General features: G+C 47.5%; 1 protein-coding gene across 2 annotated transcripts in view; it reads left to right on the forward strand.

The window, feature by feature from the left end:
* Window positions 1-18,015, forward strand: part of TMEM63C (transmembrane protein 63C) — a 140,422-nt gene that overhangs the window by 27,440 nt on the left and 94,967 nt on the right. The gene's annotated exons all lie outside the window — the stretch shown is intronic.

Consider the following 18,015-nt stretch of genomic DNA (forward strand, 5'->3'; position numbering starts at 1 on the left):
GGTATTAGGAGTTCAGCTTTTCCCCGGGGGCGACCACCTTTGAAGATCAGCGTCCTTGTGCTGATGGCTTGAGAGTCCCGACCCTGGAGCCTGTCTGCCCGGGGTCTGAATGTCCATCATTCACAGCTGGGTGATCTTCAGATTCCAGTTTCCCCATCTGTAAAAGAGAGAAGTGAGCTTATATGTCAACAATCCATGTAAAGCACTTAAACAGTGCCTGCCCAGGGTGAGTGCTATTTGAGCATTAGTTTGTAATTATTGACTCTATTTGTTGGGCCCTTACTGGGAACCAGGCATTGTGCTAAGCCTTTAGCATGAGGCAGCTTTGTTCATCTTCAGCAGAAGCTCTGTGATGTCCATTGTATGGATGAGGAGACTGAGGCACGGAGGAGCTAAGTTCATATGCCCAAGGACATATGGCGGGTAAGTGGCAGAGCCTGGATTTGAACTAATGCAGCTGCTCTCAGCCTCCACACAGCCCAGCATCACCCTGAGACCCAGGGGAGAGCTCTGACTTAGGAGAAAGGAGTATGACTGAGCTATTTATCCAGACACAGAGCTTGAACAGCTTGAACCAGGAGCTTCTGCCTAGAGTCTTGGCCCCATCTCGCTCTTCCTATGTCCTTTCTTTTATCTGACCCCACTAGTCTGAGGTAGGTACCGAGAGGCACCAAGAGAGTGGGGACAGTTGGCCAGTGTGTGTCAGATGGAGTTGGAGGAAGCAGAGAGGGCTTTAGAACCACTGCAGTAATATGGGCACCATCACTACCTCGGCCTCTTGAACTGTCAGAGATCACCTAACTGCCCTGTTACACTCCTCTGGGTGAAGGCAAGCATCATAAACGAGTAATTATTTATTGCTTCCTCAACTGGTTGATTAAAACAAGAATAAGCCCTTAAAATGAGGACAATATGCTTATCAGCACAGCCTATATTTTCAAAGCATCACATACTGTTTTCTCTGTATTTTAATGGTAGGCATCAAAATGAAAAAGAGAACCAGGAAACCTTTTCGTGTTCTGCAAGGGTCTTACGTATAAGCAAAAGAACAGCTTGCTAGGTGTTGGTCTCTGAGAATCTGGTAGCCCTGTGAGACCTGATGGCCAGAGGGCAGGCACAGGAAAGCACAAATGGTCGGGTGTTTTTTTTTTTCCTTTAGAGCGTCTTTGTGTCAAGATCACGGCTGTCTGGACCCGTTTCAGAAGCTCTGCCTGCCTCTCAACCTGGCTTGGGAGGGAGGGAATGGAGGACTTGCCTGTATTGATTGAAGATCTCCATTCCCTAAATACCTTGAGAGTCAGGCGGTATTTCTAATTTTATTTTGCATATGGGTGTGTGGTGGGAAGGTGTGTGTCTGATTGTGTGTGTGTGTGTGTAAGGGGAGGGAAGGAGAGGGAGAAAGGAGAAGCTAAGGAACGGGGGGAAGATGTTGGTGGGGGAAGGGAGCATTCAGCCAGGAAGGAGATGGAGATCTGGCCTTGGAAACACAAATGGACAAGAACCATTATTTGTTTAGAAATGTGGTTTATCAACCGAAAAGAACATTAAAGCTTCAAATCTAGAGCTAGCAGTTCCTCAGCACTCCCCTCCCCCACTCAGTGAACTGAGGAAGAGGAAGGACAGCCAAGTGTTATTTTGTTTTTCTAAAATTGGTGACTATCTCTGACAAAATCAATAGGGAAGGCAATTTGAAAACTTCAGTTCTGGCCCCATTAGAATTAAGCAGACCAAGAATGGACACTTTATCGCCCCTGACCGCGACTGTGGCACCTGGAGCAAAGTCATCTAACCTCTCTGCTCTTGGTATTCTCATCCATAAAATGAGATGAAGATGTTACCTTGTGATGGTGATGGTCGAATGGGATAAAATAAGTGCCTCATCCTGGCAGAAGACTGGACAGTATTAGCTTTTTTTCTCCTCCTGCCTGTCTCCTGGGCTCTTATCTTTATTCACAAGAACATCTTATCTTTCCAACTAAAATGAGAGCTCCTGGTCTATGTGGGAAGTATTTGGGGGTCTCCTCCATATCTCCTAACATCATGGTTTGTCCAGAAGGGATGCTGAGTAAAAGTGTATCAATGATGAATTGATTCTGTTCTTTGAGAGAAGAGGCTATGTTCCAAGGTCTTTGGAGTGTCTGATGAGGACATATTTCCTATTGATCTTGCATCCCGCCACCACCTACCCCAACTATAGTCTCATCTTCCATAAACAGCATCAGAAAATAATTTATAAACCACACTCTGCATCTCCCTTATCATATATTCTCATAGTTAAGCTATGACTCTACCTGCAGGCGATCCCAAGGGAGCAGGCACACAGACAGGCATCTGAGTGCTGCTGAGCGTTTTCTCAGAAATATGTGCCACAAATCTTGCTATTTGGTGATGTTATCTGAATAAAATGAACTCTCTCCCCAGGGGCAATTATTCCATTTGCTTCAAAATGTTGTGTACAAAGAGAAAAACTGCACAGTAAGTGGCTTCTCCCTTGGATGAGGAACCATACAGACGTCTGTCTGGCCCTACAACTCAAGTGTTGGGGCAGAGAATATTCCCAGATGCAAAGGCCATACCTCAGGAGGCTGTGGGGAGTGGGCTTCATTCATTCTTGTGCTCTTATTTCAGATTGATTATGGTGAAGACAGGCTGGGGTCTCAAGGCTAACTGGTGCCCTGAAATTAAGATCTTAATAGACCTCCTCAGACTGGATGCTCTTTACTGCCAAGAGCAAGTCGTAGCCAGAGGCAACCACAAAGTGCTCCCCAAGTCTCAGAAGGTTTAGCGAGACGTCATCCCTGCCTGCCTGGATTCCAAAAAGATGCAAGTGCAGTCTTTGTCTTAGCCAGCCAAACACATGAAAATTGGGTTATCACAGAATTTCTATTTGGAGGTGGTAATTTGGTTGGCCAACTACATCTTCATTTTAATGATATTACTTTAATGCAATCAAGCACTTTGCGGGTTATGAAGTGCATCCACAAAATTAAACTTTCATTCTGCAAGTCTCTCAACAGCCCTGTAAGGTAGCTGGGGAAACATTATTAAACCCATTTTTCTTACGAGGAAACTGAGGTTCAGAGATTTGCTGCCTATTGATTTGTAAGCCTGGCCTGTGTTCGATTTAAAATGTGACTTAACATGTAAACATCTCATTGATGGTTAACTTTTCTAGAACATACAGAAAGGATGAAGGTACATGGCATACTTCCCCAGAGTAAAAGACCTGCATAGTCTCTCTTTAAGTAAAATATTTGTGTAAAATTACACAAAGGCTGCAGCAGGTTAATCAGATGCTCTGCCATTTGTGCTGCTAGAGAGTGTGAATGTGGTTAAGCCAGTGAGGCTCAATCACCCAAGGCCACATGTCAAGATAGGAGCAGCAGGTCTGAACATGGTCACCCTCTGGGTGACAGGTAACGTCAGTGTTCTCCCGGGTGATGGATGCATCAGAGTGGAGACGTTCACTGGGTTTGGCAGAGTCTCCTTTGAAATGTTCAGGCTGCAGGAAAACAAATGTGATCTTTTACCAATTAGCCATGGTTTCCAGGGACCGCACAGGCAGTCCTGGTAGGAACGCCTAAGCCTGTGGACTAGTACACAGCTTAGCAGACAAGGGTGGTGGCAGCAAGATTAATTGGCCCTTTCATCTCAAAGCCTGAAGAAGGCAGAGGGAGAGAGAGAGCAGGAGGTGCAGGGAGGGAAAAGAAAAAGGAGGAAGAAAGTAGAGGGAAGGAGAAGGAAGATGAGGGGGGAAGGAAGAGGAAGGGAGGGCGGAGAGGTGGACCCTCACCTGCTTGATGCAACCTCAGTTTATGTCTTCATGATGGAGTTTCAGGGTGAGATCAGCTGTCTCTATGGAGAGCCCTGCAATGCCAGGTGTCCAAAGAAGGGAGGGAATGAGGCAGGAGGTTGACATCTCAATTAGAGGAGGAGGGCAGACAAGGAGGCTGATGTCACTGCTGTTTGCAGGACTCTTGGACATGTGGTTACGGGTGCAGAGCAGCAAGCAGCCCAGACCTCACACCCTGAAACCCCCTGCCTCCATCTCTCCTCTGCTCTAACAGCGATGGCCCAGGGCCCAGTGTGATGTGATGAAAGAAAAAACCACGAGTTTGGGTGTGAGATTTTGGTGTCTGCTGACTTGGACTTGAAGCCCTGTTTTCCCATTTACATGCTGTGTGACCTCAAGGACGTTCCGGTCACACAGAACTTAGCCACTTTGAGCCTCAGATACCCTGCCCATTAAATGGGGATTTTTTAACTAATCTGTGGCCTTTGTTGTGAATTTTAAATGACAAAGATAGCACCTGCCCTTTTGACTGAAATAGTCCCCCTGACTACTAACTAACAAAAAAAATCCTGCTTGTTGCATAGCACTCGTTGCTTCGATGATGATCCTATTTGTGTGTATGTTTATTTGCTTGTTTATTGTCTCCTTCCTTCTGATAAACTCTAAACTTCCAAGGGCAGGGACTTAACCGTCAGTTTGTTTCTGTAGCTTAGACCTAGCATGGAGCCTGGCATACAGTGGGTACTCGGTAAATATTAGAATGAATGAGAAACAGTCTTAGGGACAAAGGTGCCTGAGGGAACAATTCAAGTGTGAGAATCTATACCTCGATCGTGGTGGTAGCTACGTAACTGTATGTTTGTCAAAACTGTAGAACTGTACCCTTTAAGAGGGTAGACATTACTGTATGAAAATTATATCTCAAAATCTGACCTTTCAAAATAGGCTAGAGGGAACAACAGATAAACAGAATCCCACTAACTAAAGATTTATATTTACCGACACTTATTGAGTACCCAGCTGATAAGGGGCCAGAGCCTTCACATTGGGTTATTTCATTTAATCCTTACAGAACCGGTGCCCAGTGGGTCTGATTCTACTTAATTTTGCAGAGAGGGAAGTGGAGGCTCAGGGTGGTTATGAGATTTGCCAGGATTGCAAAGCTTACTGGCTGCAGAGAAAAAATTCAGGCTACTTGATTCCAGTGGCCAGGACTCACCCAGTGTGGTTTCTTCTGTGTTTCTTACACCTAAACCCTCACACTGACATAAGATTAAAGAGCCAGCTCTTCTTACGGAAAGGGAACTTACCATGTTGATGTTGATCTCTTACCTCATAGCATGAATTGGCTGGCTAGAATCTTTTCTCAGTCAAACAGGATGTAGAGAGAATGGGCTTTTTGCTGGAGACAGGGCATGGGGTAGGGTGGGGATTAGAATTAACACAAAGAGACTTGGGCTTCCCAGGTGGCGCTAGTGGCGCTAGAATCCGGCTGCCAGTGCAGGAGACACAAGAGACATGGGTTCGATCCCTGGCTCAGGAAGATCCCCTGGAGAAGGAAATGGCAATAAGGAGCCCAATGGGCTACAGTCCATAGGGTCAAAAAGAGTCAGACATGACTGAAGCAGCTGAACATGCACACACGCATAGGATTGTTACATAGATTAAATCAGATAACATCTGTCAGCACTTAGAATAGTGGCTGGCATAGAAATATTAAATAAGAGGTAGAATCCCCAAGGACAGAAGAGTCTGCCTGGCTACTGTTCATCAGGTCTCAAAGATTCAGACACGACCAAGCAGCTAAGCACACACACACACACAATTGTAATTAATTAAGATTAGTGTCTGGACTTCCCTGGTGGTCCAGTGGTTAAGAATCTGCCTGCCAATGCAGGGGACATAGGTTTGATCCCTGGTCCAGGAAGATCCCATATGTGGAAGGGCAACTTAACCCATGCCCCACAGATACTGGAGACTGTGTGCCTAGAGCCTGTGCCCTGCAACAAGAGAAGCCACGACAGTGAGAAGCCCAAGCATTGCAATGAAGAGTAGCCACTACTCACCACAACTAGAGAAAGCCTGGGTACAGCAACAAAGACCCAGTGCAGCCAAAAATCAATAAAATTTTAAAAAAGTAACATCAAGTTAGGTATGCATTAAATATCTTTTAAAAAAAGAATAAGTTCTCTGACATGTGATAGAAATCCTAAGAAAATGCTGGTTTAAACTAAGATGGAAATTTATTCTCACTTCAGTGAAGTTTAAAGGAGACAATCCAGGGCTGCTGTGGAGGCTCTGTGATACCTGCTCAGGCTCTTTCTACCTTGTTGTTCCATCATCCCAAGTATGTAGCCTCATGGTCCAGAATGGTTGCTCCTGCCCCAGCCATCATATTCATATTCCAACCAGCAAGAAGGAGAAAATGAGAAAGGATATACACGTCTCTTTAAGGGTGTTTCCTGGAAGTTGCATGCAACACACCCATTTACTACCTCTTACTACCCAGAACTTAGTCACATGGCCACATGCGTGCATGCATGAGTACTTGCTAAGTCACTTCAGTTATGTTTGACTCTTTGTGACCCTATGGACTGTAGCTTACCAAGCTCATCTGTCCATGTGATTCTCCAGGAAAGAATATTGGAGTGGGTTGTCACACCAACCTTCAGGGGATCTTCCTGACCCAGGGATCAAACCTGCATCTCTTATGTGCCCTACATAGTCAGGCATGTTCTTTACCATTAGCACCACCCGGGCAGCCTCACTTGGCTGCACATAGCTGCAAGTAACTAGATAATGAGCTAAAATTTGTGAATTATATTGATACGCCTGAGCCAACAGGGAAGGCCCATAATAAAGAAAAGGAAAATTAATTTGGGGGACAACTTTGGAGCTTTTTCTTCTACTAGAAGCATTTAGGCATATTCAAGCTATTTATCCCCTAGTTCTCAGGACAGATGCAAGATTTTCCTGGCACTTCTAGCCTCTCTGAGATTCCAGCTCCTCACTGGGCAGATAGAGCTACTACCCACTGCCCTTCCCTATTCCCTCACGGATCCTTGACTTCCTCTTGGCATTTCTCCTCCCAGAAACAGGTCCAAGAAAGGCAGCTCCAGCCTGCCAAAGCCTTGACCTCAAATGAACATGGACAGTAAGCACTACAGGCTGCTGTGGTCAGTATCCCAGGCCATCTGGCCAGCTCAGCAAGCTTGAAATCTGGCTGGTTAAACAGAAAGGGGAGACAGAAGAGATACATTTTAAATATTTTTAATTTTTAAAAATCATATGAGTGGCATGTTTTACAAGAAAATACAAATAATGTATTAAAAACAAAGGAGAAATCCCCTCATCCTAAACCCAGAGATAATCATCATTAATATTTTGTATGTATCTTTCAATCTTTTATTTATTTGAAATTTGCCCCCTTAATTACAAATTTGGGCCCACAACTTCATCCTCTTTTATAACCAGTCTTTTCAGCAATAACAATACAGTTCTTCCATGCTGACACATACGTTTCCCACATCATTTTCAATGGACAGCTTACAGAAGGGACATGGGTTTGCAGAGATATCCCACAGTTTGGCTTTGACCTTGATTTCTAGACAAAATATACTCTTCAGCTTTATCTTCAGCCTTGGTCATTGAAAGGCTGAAAAGCTCAGTTCAGACAATAGCATCATTTCTGGGTTCCCTGGGCTTGCACATGACCCATGAGCTGTGACCATGTTACATAACCTTCACATCCACGAAGCAAAATAATCTCCATTATACACACATGACATGTCATTTGGCTTTACTGCTAATAATCACCTTCAAGTGTGAATAACCTTCTAGATATAACTTGTAGTGAGTTCTTCTCTTGTGCTCTATTTGTTGAAATTCTATCAGCCAGTTAGAGAATAAATATATATATTTATTATTGCAAAAGTAAAATGTGTATCACTCATGATGATTATCATGAGCAAGTTCTGGGAGATGGTGAGGAGAGGGAAGCCTGGTGTGCTTCAGTCCATGTCGTTGCAAAGAGTTGGACATGACTGAGCTGAACAACAACATGATAATTATAAACACTGTCCCTTTTTTGGTACAGAAATCATTATTAAGCATTTTGAGTGTTTAAATATAGAAGGAAACATTGAAAGCTAATAAAAATATTGAGAAAGCATATCAGCCAAATTCCTTTAGAAGATATTTTTGAGGCAACAATAATAAAACATTAAAATAATAGTATGAAGCAGAATAATAGATATTAGATTATATTTAATTTTAATTTTTGTAGAATTGATATACTAACATTTGTAACACTAAACAAAATAATCTTTTAAAATGTAGTCAACTTTTAGTAACTTTATTCTGTCTAGGGCATGAAACTTTAATAAAAAACCTCATTTGTAATTATTTACACCTTGTAAAGATAAACTAAAAACAGAATGTCAACCAATTTCCCAATTTCACAAGGAGGCAAACCTCTAAAGTGATGTGTAACACTATCCATGGCAAATCATATTTAACCCAACGTGGGAAGAAATATAAAGAATATGAAGAAAAGAAGAAATTTCTAGAAAAAGTGAGGATCCCACTCCTCCACAATCCTCAGCTGAAAGAAGCATCAATTTATTAACACAAATGTGCGATACAGCAGCGAGCTTGTTAACTGCCAGCACTGGAGAAGAATGTTCTTGCGTTAAAATGTTAAAGAGTTAAGCGTTGACAATGACATTCATTAATGAAATTATCGTCACAAATAATCTCTGATAACATTTTAGATGTACTCCTTTAACGAAGACGCTCGTTTTGTGAAGGTCATGTTAGACGTTGGCCTGGACTTCAGCTGAATGAACAGGACTGATCTTGGCCATTTGGCATTCAGCCGAAGTGTGTGTTGAGTGCATCTCTAACTTTATATTACTTCCAATTTCTCACTATTGTTAGTAACATTGCGATTAATGTCCTAGCACAAACAACTCTATGGGGCTCTATAATTATTCCCTTGGCTGAATTCTAAGAAGTGGAGTGGCTGGGTCTAAAGGACCCCTATTGCCAAACTACCCCCCCCAAGAAAGTTTGTACCCATTTCCCTCCCATCACAGGAGTGGAGCAAGGAGAGATTGGCTCGTGGCTCCAAAACAGCTATGGCATTTGCCTCCTCAACCTCCTACAGTAGTTGGCAGTTGGATGGTTGAGAGTAGAACCCTTCGGATACCTTCAAACCCTCCTGGATTCCACCATGGCCATCATAGCTAACCACCTTCTACTGGGTTTATCTTGTTTCTGGTATTATGTTAGACCTTTTAGGTACTTTTTGCATTTTAATCCTCACGATGATGGTCTTAATAAATATTACTGGCCTCATTTTATATATGAGAAAACTGAAGCTCAAGGGTTGGGTGGCCCTGCTCCCAGCCCTAATGGAAGCCTCCAGAAGCTGGCCAAGTAGCAGACTGAAAGCCTTTTCTTGCAAGTAAATGAAACTGTAAACTTCAAACCCCATTATGCCAACTGTTCAGCCCCTGGAGGCTAACGGGCTCCCTGAGCCCTCCTGTGTGCAGGCATTGCCAGCCAGGGCTTGAAGGTGGAATAAAGGTGAAAGGCGGTGCTGACCGAACCCAGCTCTGCTCTGGGTTGGGCTCCCTGCCGGGCACCTGTGAGCTGGCATGCCTCTCGGTTGTTTCTAAAGGAAACTGTGCCACAGCCTCTGTCACCCTTCTGGGGGTTGTGTGTGTGTGTGCACGTGTGTGGTAACTCACAGTGCCAGGAGAAGGTCAAGACTGTTGGCCACGGAATACCCTACATGGCAAGTTGACAGTTGACTACTTGGGGAGAAGGGTAAATGGTGACCACACGTCTGGGACTTATGCACCATGTCATGCAGGTCTTAGACTGCCAGGTTTGAGAGCTACTATCCACATCTTACTGGAGAGGAGCCAGAGGCTTGGGAAAATGTTCAAGGACTCACAGCTAGTATGTGGTGAAGGGACCCAAATAGTCCAGGATAGATGCTCACACTGTCTCTGATCCAGATGGGAAAATCACCCTACTACGTTTTCTATTATTCTTGTAAGAGCCTGAAGCCTTGAGAGAGAAACAAAAAGAGTCTTCTGAAGCCCCACAGAAGCAGGAAGGCTCTTGCTCTGAGGCCCTCGCAGAGGAAGCGCGCATTGTCCCTGAGAGAGCTGAGGGAAACACACGAGGGCGGACCGACCGCCTCACGGGGGCGCTGCTGAGCCCTGACCTTTCAACTGCCCGGGCCGGGCGGGTGGGAGTGGCGGGGAGCTGTATGCCCCTGTGAAGACCTACCCCCTTCCTTTCATTTTCTAAGTCTGGGCCTCAGGAAGTGACATCCCAAAGCCTAAAGGAGAGGAGGATGGCAGTCAGTCTCCTCTCCTCCCTGGCATCCTTCAGCAGACACACATGTAAGACCCATGGGTGCCGCGGCCAGCACTTGGAGTCACAGACTTGAATCTGATCTGTCTGTCACGCTCCAGCTTTGTGAGGTTGAACAAGTTGCTTCACCTCTCTGAGTTACTTAAGTCACAGAATGTGGACGTGGTAGTATTCCTTTACCAGTGGTTGTAAGGACTGAGTGATCTGATGCCCAGCCCCATTGTTGCCTCAGCCAGAAGCTGCCCCCTTGACTCACTCTCTCCAGGGCCCACCTGGGCAGGGAGCCACCTTGGGCATGGCCTGGGACCCCGGGAACTCCAAAGACCCACCTGGGGCCCTCCGGGGTCTGGCTTGAAAGCCTTGTAGGCTGCAAGCTTTTTCTAGCCTTCAAGCCTTTGCATGTATTTTGGCCCCCACCTGGAACACTGTCTGGCTGTCTGCCTGCTTTATTAAATTAGTTCAGGCTTGACATAGCTGTCCCTCTCTCCAGAAAACCTTCCCGAGGCCCTCCAGATCCAGCTGACATGTGTCCCTCTGCATTATATCATGTAAAGTTTTCATGCCCTGTTCTCCACTGGATTGCGACCTCATGAAAGGCAGGGACTAGGTTCTGCCTATGTTGTTCCCACAAAGCCTAACATGGGAATTGGCCCTGAGCAGATGCTCAGGACGTGTGCGCAGAGGAGAAGGAAGGATGAAAAGAGTCTATATGAGCCTGAGTAGCAAAACTATGGGAGACAGACTACAACAGAACCTCTGTTTGGGCCAGGGACTAAAAGATGAGGGCAGGACTTTAGTTACCATGATTTCCAGGCCCTGGCTTTTTTCATTCTGCCAGGCAAGAGAAGATATATCTAGGGCTGCCCAGTACGGTTGTTCAGGTTCTGCACTTTACAATTCCAAGGGGCATCATTTTCACACTTGAGTCATCATGGATTTACATGATCATTATGACAATTTCCAGTAGATGGCAGTAAAACATTTAAGTTTGGGGCATTTGTGTGTGTGTGTGTTTGTGCAAATGCAGTGTTTGGGTTCTTCACTGTTGGGTGCACCTGTCTACCAGCCCTTCAGTCTGCTGAGAAGTTGCCTGACATCCCCTGCCTTGTCACACCTCCTCTTTACTTCAGGGCCTTAGTGTTGGACTGGGGATTTCAGGGGAGAGAGCCACGCCACTTAGAGCCAGAAATCCTCAGTTGCATCTTCTGTTCCAAAGAAGGGGATGTGTGTGATCAGAAGCCCCCTGGGTTCAAGTTCCAGCTGCTGCATTTCCTAGTGAGTGGTCTTGGGCAAGTGACTCTGCAGTCCTGGGGCCTACCTTTCTCTTCTGGAAAGAGTGCAGTCATCATCCATGCCCTTGAGACTGTGGGGAACAGATGCTACCCTGAACATGACTGCTCCATTGCTAGCTGTAAGGCACCCTTCCTAGGAATATCCTGTCTTAATAACATACAGGGTTTTCCCAGCTGACCCCGGGAGGACTGCACTATATGGGCAGGGGTGTGCCGCAGACCATGATGACTCCTATTTTACCACTGCCCCACCCCACAGAGTCATCTTCCCCCAATGCATTTCTCTGCTGGTCTCCACCACTGTTCCACCTCCATGGGCGCTTCAGTCTCTGCTCCAAACATAAGTCAGTCTGCCAGTAAACAAACACTCACTGAGCATCTTCTGTGTGCCAGGTGCTGCGGTGATCTCTGCCTCTCAGCTTCCCACAGTCCCAAGGGGGCAATAAAGTTAGCATAGGCACCATCTTGTTTCTGAGTCTTGAGATCTCATCCCATTTTTTAAAACACTTCTGTGTGTTGTTATATAAGGTTTTTTTTTTTTTCTCAGAACATCACTGTTTTATTTTTCTGTGGATGCTGCACAAACCTGGTATCTTAAAACACCAGAAATTTGTGCTCTTACAGTTTTGGGTGCCAGAAGTTCAAAGTCAAGGTGTCTGCATGGCCATGCTCCCTCCCAAATCTCTAAGGGAGAATCCTTCCTTGTTTATTTTTCTTTTTTTTTTTAAATTTTTTTGGTTTTTTTTTTTTATTTTAATTGGAGGCTAATTACTTTGCAATATTGTGGTGGTTTTTGCCATACCTTCACATGAATCAGCCATGGGTGTACATGTGTTCTCCATCCTGACCCTCCCTCCCACCTTCCTCCCCATCAAGGTGTCTGAAAGAGAAGGGATTATCTTTTAATAGGAAATAATTAAAGCCAGAATATTTTCCAATTATACTCTTTCTTCTAGGTTTACTATTGTTCCTCTATTGAAATTCATTAAATGAAGAACAGTCTAGTTTAAACATGACAGAGGCGAATTCAACTCAAAAATTGTTAATATCAGGAACAGAAATTAATCTTTCTGGAAGCTGTGGCTCCATCTCTCTTCTGCTGGCTGTCAGGCGGATTTCAGAGCTGTATCTCTCTCCAAGTTCTCTTTCTACAACAGCTGGGTGATTCCCTGAAGGGATCATTTTCTGCTGTGACGTGTGTAAGTGTCCACTCACTGTCCAGTTCTGGAGGTCGGAAGTCTGTTTTGTGTCTCACTGGGCTAAAATCAAGGTGCCTGTCTGCCGGGACTCAGAGGAGAAAAAGGCCTTGCCCAGTCCTTCCCTTTGTGACTCCTAGGCCACTTACTCACTGGACAGTATCTTCAGCCCATGCCACTAAATATTCCTCCAAGGTCCAGACCAAGAGAGGCTTAGCTAGGGTCTTCCCTGCCCATCTCATAGTAGCGAAAAACAGAAAACAAATTCACTATGGGTTTCCTTTAGAATTTGGCTGCGGAGGGACAAGAAACTCAAAGTAGAATTGGCTTAATTGCCAATTGCCCGCTCGGGTATATTAAGCCTAGAGGCAGGCCTTCCACGGCTAATATAGTCACTCTACAGTGTCAGGAAAGAACAAGCCCTTTCCAGTACCCTGTCCTGTCATCCCTCAGGTGTAGTTGTCATCCTCATGATAGAGGTGGAAGTTCGGGGCTGGCAAAGCCCATCATGACGTCAGGACCCAGGCTCCTTGTATATCATTTCTTCACCATTCTCGGTATGCATCTCATGGTCCAAAATGGTTGTTTAAGTTCCAGCCATCAAGCCAACATTCCACCAGTAGGAAATATGAAAGAAGGCTGAGCAATGACATATCCTGTCTATCTAAGGACACTCCTTGGAAGTTATTCATGATTATTCCATTTATCTCCCATCAGTTAGAACTTAGTCACATGACCATGCTGCTGCTAAGTCACTTCAGTCGTGTCCGACTCTGTGCGACCCCATAGATGGCAGCCCATCAGGCTCCCCATCCCTGGGATTCTCCAGGCCAAGAATACTGGAGTGGGTTGCCATTTCCCTCTCCAAACACATGGCCATATGTAGGTGCAAAGAAATTAGTCTTTGCTGTAGGGGCACCCAATTCCTGGGGAAGAAAAGGAGAATGTTTATTGAGGAGCCATGAGAATTCTCTACCATATTTTGCTTGTGAGATACCATCCCCTGCCTACAGGGTGGGTATCTCTACCTAGAAAGCTTCTCAGTATAAATTAACCAGGGAAATAACAAATAACCATAAGATCACAGAACAAGAATTACCTAAAAAAAGCACCTAGCTGTACACCGAGAATGGTGAGGAGATGATACACAGGAACCTGAGTCCTGATGTCATGAAGGCTTTGCCAGCCCTGAACTTCCTGCTCTTTCCTCCCTGCATGTAAGTGACACTTGTGTTCTGTTGTGATGGTCACCATTGCCAACAGTCAGTATGGTGCACCCACCACCCGCATGCTCTTAGCTGCCCACCATCCTGTCCTGCTGGTCCAGCTACGGCATCTCCTCTCCCACCCGAAATGCGCCCAACACTACCCTCCCCTCCGTTTCTAGAGTGGAGTCTGGCTGAAGCGACAGTGAGGGCAGCAGTGAGCGGGGAGGCCCAATGACATCAACTGCCACACGGCAGGAGGGACGGCGGTGGCCCTGGTAAGCTGGGCAAAGAGGCTCGGAGGATTCTGCCACGTGTTTCTTCCTGACCCACCACCGCCTTCTCTTTCCTGCCTAGGAGACACCTCTTGCGGCCAGGACCACTCAGTCTCATCTTTTTCTCTCCTTTGCCTTGTTTTGTTTTAATAATTTTAATTTTTATTTTGAGCTGTTCTGGGTCTCCACTGCTGTGCGGGCTTTTCTCTAGCTGCAGCGCACCGGCTTCTCATTGTGGCAGCTTCTCCATGCAGAGCACGGGCTCGCGGGCAGGTGGGTTTCCGTAGCTGCTGGGTGTGGACCCTGCAGTTGTGGTTTCCAGGCTCTAGAGCACAGGCTCAATAGTTCTGGTGCACGGGCTTCGTTGCTCTGAGCCATGTGGGATCCTCCTTGATCAGGGATCGAACCCGTGTCTCTGGTACCAGCAGGCGGATTCTTTACCACGGAGCCACCAGGGAAGCCCCTCCGCCTCCTTTTAAAATAGCCCCTTTGCCTGCTCATTCCCGGTTCCTGCAGGAAGGGGCTTCAGGCACCCTAAGCTGTGAATGAGGGCTTGGATGTTAACATCGTCTCTCCTGCACTCTCACGCCAGCCCTGCTCCGTAGACTCCTCGTTCCCACTTGCCAGATCAAGGTGCAGGGCCCGAGGGCTGCCAGGGAGTTGGTCCCAATCACCCAGCTGGTAGGTGGCAGCCCTGCAAAGGGAACCAGCTCTCTAAAGCCTGTGACACCTTCACGAGCTACCCATGCTAGGTAGGGGTCTGATGGCGGAACTTTCAGCAGCTGATCGTGGAGGCGACTCTGGGGGGCAAGAGAATGTTCACAGCGCGGACCGTTCTCACTGGCTTTTCAGGGACAAGAGCGGGGAGAGAAACCAGGACCTCGCTGGTAACGTGGCAGGAAGCCACATGCCTGATCTGCGGTCTGGGAGTCACTCTGAGCCAGAGAGCTGCGGGCGGCGCTGGCTGCTTCCACCCCCCGCAGCCTCCCCAGCCCCTGGTCCCTGATCGCCAGGGACCCTGGCTCTGCCCTGTCTCCAGGATCTCCGAGCCCGGGAACGTCATCCCTCCTCTCAGCAAGGGAGGCTGTGCCTTCAGTCTGCCCTGCTGCCCGCTCTGGGCTCTTGCCCCCTGTCTTTGTGATGGGGTCAGAGATATCCTTGCCTCTGGTCCTCCGTGTGGGTGCCCGAGGGAAGGGAAGCCTGGCAGGGAGCCGGGGGTCGGGGAGGGGTGGTGATGGGGGGCTCGGCAGCTGCGCTGGAGCAGGTCTGGCTTTCCTGCTGAGTCATGGCCACTGGAGCTTGGAAGGAGGGGGGCAGGCCTTCTGGAGGGGGAGAGAGAGAGAGAAAGCTCTCCCACATCACACACACACACACACACACACACACACACACCCCTCCCAGCAGAGAGAGGCTTTGTTCCCCACAAGATGGAAAAGCCACAGAAACAAAGGAAAGGCAGCTCGCGCCGGCCCTGTCCCCTGCTGCCATTCCTGCCCCTGCTCTGTGTCCTCACCCCATTGCCACCAAGCCGCCCTCCCCGCTCCATCCAGCCCCGACCCTGCCCTAGGGTGCCCAGTCATCTTGAACGGCCCAGGGTGATGGACCGTTCCGGGGCCAGGTTGCTCACCCTGTGTGCCCATGTCCGTCTGCCTGTTCCCCGGCCCAGCCCCCTGTGAATCATGCCCACCTGGCCCCTCCCCGGTGACGGGCGCTTTCCTGGCTCTGAGGGGGTGTTCCGATGTTCCAGACTTTTCTGAGGTTTGTCCCGGTGCTGTGGGAGACAGAGACGAATGAGGCTGGGTCTCTGTGTCCCGAGGGGCTTATACGCTGCGCAGGGTGGGGAGGCTGAGGATGGAGTTCATCCCCCCTCCCCCAGAGCTGGCTGAGGGCTGCCGCCCAACATCCCACCTCCTCCCCCCGCCGTGGGGCAGGGATGCTTATACATGGGGACTGGATGGGCGGATGGGTTGGAGACTCGGAAGGCAGCCTGGGTGGAGGACAGAATGCCTCCCTTGTTAAAGATCACTGCTTGTCTTTGTACATGATCCCCAAGCCAAGCTGTTATCTGATACCCAGCTGTACACCCTTCATTCAGACCTACTCCTATTCACATGGACCTGGTTTATGGGGCATTCTGAATGTGACAGGACCAAACGCAACACGTTGTTGCTTTGTTTCTCATCACCGCCTTCACCCACGCTTTGTCAAAGGCCTTCTTCTCTCAAACAATATTCCTGGCAGATTCCAAGTTTTCTGGTCAAATTCCCTAGTGTTTTTAAATGATTAAAAATCCAGTTTAGTTTAATTCAATTGAAAAGTTAAGTATCAAATGCAAATGTAGGGTGATCCTCCCCTAGTGCCAAGCAAAGCTAGGAGTGGGGAGGGGCCTTCTCCTCCTTCCCTCTCCCATCAGAAAGCTTTGACCTCCCCTGAGTTTGAGGTTGGGGTATAAATGGAGGGTGGAAGAGCTGGAAGGGGGTTCAGTTCAGTTCAGTTCAGTCGTTCAGTCGTGTCCAACTCTGTGACCCCATGGGCCGCAGCATGCCAGGCCTCCCTGTCCATCACCAACTCCCCGAGTTTACCCCAAGTTGGTGATGTCATCCAAACATCTCATCCTCTGTCGTCCCCTTCTGCCTTCAATCTTTCCCAGCATCAGGGGCTTTTCTAATGAGTCTGCTCTTCGTGCCACAGGTTTTGTTCTTTGGGCCAACACTGCCTGATGACAAGTGTCTCCCAGGGGTGAAGTCTTCCAAGTGGGGTGAGCAAGTGGGTTCTCTGGGGAGAAGGGTCATCTGGCTAGACTGTTTTGAACATATCCTCTCCGTTCTCGCCCCTGGATGCCCCCCTTTGGAATTCTTCCTCCTGAGGAGGGACTGACCCACAGGAAATCCCTGCGTCCTTGTCTGGCCAAATGGGGGCATGCAGGCCACCTTCACTGCCTGGCTCTGCCTCTGTCCACTCTCCTTTCCACCCCCACCCCCCACCTCAAGGCGGGATAGGTTGACCAGTCAGCTGGCACTCAACTAAGGAATGGGGTGTCCTCCTCTCTCATGGGCACCCCCTCTCTGGGGATAAGTTCTAGCAACCCTCCTTTCACATCCAGAAAGTGGAAGGAAAATCAGAGCATTCCTGCTCTAGCCTGGGGACATTTGCTGTGCCCGGGAGGGCCCCACACTTGGTCAAATGCCCTGTTGTCTTGACATTCTTCATGATGTTTGAACAAGGAGCTACTTGTCACAAACCCTGGAAAATTATGTAGCTGGTCTCCCCTGGGACTGACTGCTCTCTGACCATCTTCATCTGCTTGTTGAAAGGTGGGGAGGGGTGGTCGTGCTGATCAGAGTAGCAAGGCTGGTTCTGGAGGCTGTAGGTGCCCCGGGAAGTACCACCCTACAGCGACATCCGCCTCTCCTTAGACTGAGGGTTGCTCCGCACCCTATGATCCTCCCTTTGAGTTCCAGTCATCAGCTTCCAGGCAAGAGAATCTGAACTAACCAGCATCCTATTTGGAATATGAGCACCCTTCAACATCAAACACACTATCCAAGTTGGAAATTGAATAGGTCCAGAGTATGTGCTTTTTGTTGCTGTTTTTCTACAGCAATGAAATGATGTTGCAAATATTGCTTAATAGGTTGCTTTTTTTACTTAACACACTGAAAATATATTTTCATGGAGAAAATACTCATCTACCATCTAATTTTCGACGTCGGTTTCAATTCCATATTGGCAGGCTACAAGTCACCCCAAACCCAGGGCTTGAATCAACAGTGACTCATTGCTTTTCATTCTTTTATGGGTTAACCAGACAGCCCTGGTCATTCACGAGTCACACAAAAACTAGAGAGAGAAAAACTGAGCCAT

Source organism: Odocoileus virginianus, chromosome 6 (genome assembly GCF_023699985.2).
Source record: "Odocoileus virginianus isolate 20LAN1187 ecotype Illinois chromosome 6, Ovbor_1.2, whole genome shotgun sequence".
Lineage (NCBI taxonomy): Eukaryota > Metazoa > Chordata > Mammalia > Artiodactyla > Cervidae > Odocoileus > Odocoileus virginianus.